Genomic DNA, 7378 nt, shown 5'->3' on the forward strand with positions numbered 1-7378 from the left:
TATCAGGCGCGCCTACCCCCCTGGGCGTGCCCTCCTGCCTTGTGGCCTCCTTGTTATGTCTATGACTTCAACTCCAAGTCTTCTGGTTTGCTTTCGGTCCAAGAAAGATCATCGCAAAGGTTTCATTCCGTTTGGACTCCGTTTGGTATTCCTTTTCTGCAAAACTCTAAAATAGGCAAAAAAAACAGAAACTGGCACTGGGCCTCTGGTTAATAGGTTAGTCCCAAAAATAATATAAAAGAGCATATTAAAGACCATTAAATATCTAAAATAGATAATATAATAGCATGGAACAATAAAAAGTTATAGATACGTTGGAGACGTATCAATGGATAATTCAGAAAACAGGCTAAATGGGATATTCTAATGCACTAAACTTTATTCAAAACTAAATATAACAGAGGACAAATTAAAGTCACTAGAAGTTGTACTTACGAAATTCATCGATCATATGCCTCTCATAATATATGAATGTTTTTTTTGAGCGGTCGGCATTGTCGACTTTTCATTGATTTAAGCAGAAGGAAGAGTGACAAAGGGTGATCAAGTGATCAGGAGATGAAGTCGGAAAGTGAAAATTACAACTGGTTCGGAGTTTGGAAAACTATGGACTCCTGATCTAGATGGGATAATCTCATGTCACCTCCCCGAAGGGTAACTCTAGGCACTTTGCACCAGCCATCCTCCACTGCTCCATGTCGCGCTTGCAAGATTCTATGTTGTGCCCTGCGTTCGCATGCTTTTCTCTAAAGGTACATGTATTGCGCTCTAACCATATATGCCAGGAGATCAGCGCCACAATAGCCTTCACGCCCTTCCTGTGGCCAGCGGCAGCTGCGGCCACAATCTTCTGAACTCTATCTGTTGTTGTTGCTCCCATGCACCAAGATCTCTGCCTCAAGGAGGCACAACTGTTCTAGGACGCCATGGTGCACTAGACTTGCAGGGCGATGGGGCACTTCCAGCAAAGATGAACGAAAGTCTCCAGGTTGCACAGACACATTAGACAGAAATATCCATTCTCCCAGGCCCTCCTTTGCAGACGATCGTTGCACCACAGTCTGTCTAGGTGCAGCAACCAAAGAAACATCTTTATCTTGCCCGGTGCCCAGATTTTCCAGATGATGGATTTGAAGATGCTAGGCTGCCTGTTGATGAACTGGCATTGTATGCCGATCTTGTTGAGTAGTTGCCCGAGCTACAGAGCATCCAGGTAATGTTATCTTGAACTCCAGGCTCCAGAGTGATGGTTGCTTGTCTGATCTCCCTCGCGAGCTGCACCACCTGCTGTGCAATGATGTTCGAGTCACCTTGCCATAAGTCCAGAATCCATCTGTCCTCATGCAGAGCCTCTTTGACCGATCGATTCTTCCTACTGGATCTAGCAAAGAGGAGGGGGGAGGATTGGTAGAGTTGTCGTCCTCCCAGCCAAGAGCAAAACCAGAATGAGGCAGTAGCTCCGTCGCCGATGCTCACCATAGTGGATGCAGCAAACAATACCCTGTCTGAGGCATCGCAGGGCGCGCCCGTTCCAACCCAGAGTCTATCTAGGTTTTTCCATGATTGTCATAACCAACGCATGCGCAGAGCTCCGGCAAAATGGGACAAATCATGTATGCCAATACCACCATATTGCTCGGGCGTGGTCACCGTGCTCCATCCCACTTTGCATTTTCCACTGGATGTCTCTTCATCCCCCGCCTAGAGGAATCGCCGTCTTGATTTGTCTATTTCTTTGTAGAACTTCGTTGGGGCTCGAAGGGCTGTGAGTGCAAAAGTTGGCATGGCCGAGAGCACGCATCGTACAAGGACACGCTGACCTGCCTGTGGCATCAACCTGCCCTTCCACCCAGCAAGTCGAGCTCGGATCCTGTCCAAAATTGCTTGAAGATGAACTAGTCTAATACGCCCGGTCATGACAGGGAGACCTAGGTATCTAATGGGGAAAATCACTGTTGTGCCCCCAAAATTTTGTATGACGTCTCCTATATCTATGTCGTTGCATCTAATGGGAACCGCTACAAACTTTGTGAGGTTGACCCGGAGCCCCGTAGCGTCGAGAAAGTGTCGAAGCAGTTCTAGTAGGCTATCCACTTCTTGTCATGCTGGATTGATGAAGATTACGGCGTCGTCGGCATATAAGCTTGTGCGCATCGTCACTGCTGTGCCCGGGATCGGATTCAGCACACCCCTCCTGGTGGCCGCCTCTAGGAGGCGATGCAATGGGTCAATGCAAAGGATAAAGAGCACCAGCGAGAGGGGGTCCCTGAGGGAGTCCTGGATTAGGGGGTATCCGGACAACCGGACTATATACTTTGGCCGGACTGTTGGACTATGAAGATACAAGACTCAAGACTTCATCCCGTGTCCGGATGGGACTCTCCTTTGCGTGGAAGACAAGCTTGGCAATTCGGATGTTGGATCTCCTTCTTTGTAACCGACTTTGTGTAACCCTAGCCCCCTCCGGTGTCTATATAAACCGGAGGGTTTAGTCCATAGGACAAGAACAATCAGAATCATAGGCTAGCTCCTAGGGTTTAGCCTCTACGATCTCGTGGTAGATCAACTCTTGTAATACTCATATCATCAAGATCAATCAAGCAGGAAGTAGGGTATTACCTCCATCGAGAGGGCCCGAACCTGGGTAAAACATCATGTCCCCTGCCTCCTGTTACCATTAGCCTTGGACGCACAGTTCGGGACCCCCTACCTGAAATTCGCCGGTTTTGACACCGACATTGGTGCTTTCATTGAGAGTTCCTCTGTGTTGTCGCAGTAAGGCTTGATGGATCCTTCAATCATCAACAATGCGGGCCAGGGTGAGACTTTTCTCCCTGGACAGATATTTGTGTTCGGCGGCTTCGCACTGTGGGCCAATTCACTTGGCCATCTGGAGAAGATCGACAGCTACGCCCCTGGCCATCAGGTCAGGTTCGGAAACTTGAACTACACGGCCGATGTCCGTGGAGACTTGATATTCGACGGATTCAGGCCTACGCCAGGAGCACCGAACAGTCACGACGAGCACGGCTTAGACCTGCTGTCAAACAATATTTGGGATATCGCACCTGCAGTAGCTCCGGACCTAAATCCGGGGCAGATTGCGTCGTCCAAGGACGGGTGGATAGACCCCGCCACGGAGGCCGCATACTTATCGGCGTTGGAGCCGAACACAGACTCCACCTCTAAGGAAATCTGTTTCACTGGACCCCCGGACTTGTTACCGGCTGTAGGTCCAGGACCGCACGCATCCATACCCATCGAAGCTGATTGGACACCAATCATGGAGTTCAGCGCTGCGGATATCTTTCAGCACCCACCCTTCAGTGACGTGCTAAACTCTTTAAGGTCTCTCTCTTTGTCAGAGGACTCTTGGCCGAACTATGTCCGGCTCGAGGGGGATTCGGACGATGAAGAAAATCTCCGCCCACCCACCACCCACTTAATAGCCACTCTCGATAATGTAACAGACATGCTTGACTTCGACTCCGATGACACCGACGGTATGGACGTCAGCGCAGGGGACGATTTGGAACCACCGCCCACGGGGCACTGGACTGCCACCTCATCATATGATATATATACATGGTGGACACGCCTAAGGAGGACAATGGCGACAAAAAGGACACAACAGAGGATAAAACCCCCGGACAGAAGCCAAAATGACAGCGCAGATGCCGCTCTAAGTCCAGCCACAGTAAAAATAGTGATACTAACGCTAGAAAAATCGACACCCCGGTCAACTCCAAAGGTAACAACAACCATATGGACCCAGCGATGGAGCAGGATGAGCCAGGTCACACCGAACACAGCCCGGAGCAGACGCCTGATCATAGCGATCCCGAGGGCCGAACTCATCAACCTGCCTCCGGAGAAGAGTACAGTCCGAACGACGATGCATTCATCATCCCGGAAAAACCTTTGGAACGAGATAACCCCCACAGAAGGCTTATGGCCATCGCGAGAAGCCTAAAGAAGCAGAAGCAAAGGCTTAAGGCCACGCAGGAAACGCTCAACCGCAGATGGAATAAAGTGCTAGACACTGAAGAAAAATATGGCGACGATCGCCACACAAAGAGCTACCCAAAGCGCAAGCTGCTCCTAGAATTCGACGATGAGGCCATTCTGCCGAAGAACAATACAGGCAGTAGGTCGGACCAACCACTTCATGACCACGATAGAGCAGCTACTGACGTCGCACTCGATTTATGTGAGCTCCTGGACAAAAAGGCCGGCGCGACCAGGTCCATCTATGGATCTAGAGGACATGCTCCGGCGCAGGATTACGGTCACCAAAACAATCAGACTGATCGAATACCAGTTCGGAATCAACACCGGACACAATAACAGTCGACATCATGCCACAACATGTCCAGATACAGAGGGGCTGGACACCCTCTGTGCTTCACCGAAGAGGTACTGGATCACAAATCTCCACGGGGATTCAAACCCGTGAACATAGAGGCATATGACGGAACGACAGACCCTGGGGTCTGGATTGAGGATTTTATCCTTTATATCCACATGGCTCGTGGGGACGACTTCCACGCCATCAAATACCTTCCCCTCAAGTTGAAGGGGCTAGCTCGGCACTGGTTGAAAAGCCTCCCCGAAAATTCAGTCGGAAGTTGGGAAGAACTTGAGGATGCTTTCAGGGCCAATTTTCAAGGGACCTATGTCCGACCTCCGGACACTGACGATTTAAGTCACATAATACAACAGCCCGGAGAGTCCGCCCGTAAGCTTTGGAACAGATTTCTCACTAAGAAGAATCAAATTGTTGATTGTCCGGATGCCGAAGCCCTAGCGGCCTTCAAGCACAGCATCCGAGACGAGTGGCTTGCCAGACACCTCGGCCAAGAAAAGCCGAGGACAATGGCAGCCTTAACAAGCCTTATGACTCGCTTCTGCGCGGGTGAGGACAGCTGGTTGGCCCGTAGAGGCACCAGCGACCCGGGCACATCCGAAATTAGGGATGGCAATGAGAAGCCACGGCGCAATAAAAACAAGCGTCGAAACAAGGAAGAAAGTCCGGACAACATGGCGGTCAACGCCGGATTCAGGGGCTCTCGACCCGGTCAACAAAAGAAGTCATTTAAAGGCAGCAAAGAGGGGTCGTCCGGCCTGAACAAAGTCCTGGATAGATTGTGCTAAATTCATGGCACCCCCAAAAAACCTACGAACCACACTCACAGAGAATGTTGGGTCTTTCAGCAGGCCGGCAAGTTAAATGCCGAACACAAGGGAAGGGAAACACTAAGTGAAGACGAGGATGAGCCTCACCGGCCGAACATTGGGGGACAGAAAAAAATTCCCACTAGAAGTAAAAACAGTAAACATGATCTACGCGACTCATATACCAATGAGAAGGCACAAACGCGCGCTCAGAGACGTATACGCTGTAAAACCCGTTGCCCCTAAACTCAACCCCTGGTCGGCCTGCCCGATCACTTTTGATCACAGGGACCACCCAAAGGGTATCCGGCACGGAGGATCGGCCGCCTTGGTACTCGACCCAATAATTGATGGATACCATCTCACTCGTGTCCTCATGGACAGCGGCAGTAGTCTCAATATAATATATTAGGATAATGTCCGCAAGATGGGAATAGACCCATCCAGAATCAGCCAAAGCAACACCACATTTAAAGGGGTGATACCAGGCGTTGAGGCCCGCTGCAGGGGCTCCCTCGTATTAGAGGTGACATTCGGTTCTCCCGACAACTCCAGAAGCGAAGAATTACTCTTCGCCATAGCTCCCCTCCGAAGCGGTTATCATGCATTGCTTGGAAGAACGGCCTTCGCTCACTTCAACGCAGTACCATATTACGCCTACCTTAAACTCAAGATGCCCGGTCCACATGGTGTCATCACCGTTAGCGGAAACACAGAGCGTTCCTTACGCGCGGAAGAGTATGTGGCGGCTCTAGCAGTCGGACACTAAGCGGCCTCTCCTATCAGAACGCATGATCGGTCATTAAGACCACGGACACGGTTAGACGAGTCCGGCGCACCACCGTCGGTAATAGCCCAGATAAAACCCGAGCTGGGTGCTATACACGTAATCCCATAGAGGGCATCAGGGGCTACAAACATGCAATAAAGCCCACCCTTTGGCTTGACCTTATTGACATGCCAATGTCTTACACTTCTACTATCCATTGATAATAACCAACTCTTCGCACGCTTACGCCATACTCAGTTTTCCTTTTTACAGACACCATTCGTGCGACACCCTACCAGGACACGACACAACGGAGACAAAGGCGCAAACGTGCAGCAGGGCCCCGCTCAAAGGTTTCTCTTTAGATTAAGCCCCTGCGTAAACCTTCTTTATTGTCTCTTGTTGCTTGACATTCCGTGGGTACTCAATACACCCACAGGGGATACTGCCGTTATTGGCATTTCGCCACGACAAACTAACGCACGTACCTGGAAATACATGGTTCATAATCAAGGGCGCTACTCAGCCCAGTATATGTTACAAAGTCCGAATACCTTCGGAAGTGTTCGGCGTCGCGAGTTCGGCCTTATATGCATTAGCTCCGAATCACATCTTTGGTCAAATGTTCGGTTTGCCCGGCTCCTGGGTTTGCTGCCTTACGTTCCGCTTCTATCGGCTAAGGCGGCCAAAGAAGAACTACTGCGATTGTGCCCTGGTTATTCCGGATGAGCGCCTTAGTAGAGAAAGCCGAAAACTGACTGTCATGATATAGCGAGAGACTGGTCAACCACTCGAGGACTCATCGGAATCTTTGGGATTCCTCCGCCTTAACGAAGGGCCGTTTCCCGGTCATGTACATACGCGCCCGTATCCGGATGCGCGCGAAGGTACCAGGGGCTACATAGTAGCCCCACCATCAAACTCCTATGGCTAAGTGAAAGTGTTAAAGCTATATAGTCCGGTTGCCTAGTTCGACGTGCGATCACCTCCTTAATGGACCAAGACGTTGGATCAAGTGTGATTACGCACATTTTTTCGAACACCCCCGCATTGTATGTGTGAGGGCTGAAGCCAACGACTGCTAATTTTCAGGTTATATATATAGGGTAGCACTATTCTTATTCTGATCCCAGCGCGTACTATAGAGGGGCGATGGGATGTTCCTGGATTTGGAAAGGCAGCCCACCCGAATTTCTCGAAAAGAAAAAAACAACGTTCCATCGGCGCCCACCTTATCCACTCCCCGTGCTCACCTTCCCCGCAACCTCCCCGACCAACCTCCCTCCGCCGCCTCCTCGGCTCCGGCGCGCCTCCCACTGCCGGCCCTCGGCCCCGACGCGCTTCCCGCCGCCACCTACACCGACCCGGATGCACCTCCGCCGCGGCCCATCCCTGCCAGGACGCTCCTTCGCTGCCTCTCACCCCGGCCCCGAC

Source organism: Triticum dicoccoides, chromosome 2B, assembly GCF_002162155.2.
Source record: "Triticum dicoccoides isolate Atlit2015 ecotype Zavitan chromosome 2B, WEW_v2.0, whole genome shotgun sequence".
NCBI classification, from domain to species: Eukaryota; Viridiplantae; Streptophyta; class Magnoliopsida; order Poales; family Poaceae; genus Triticum; species Triticum dicoccoides.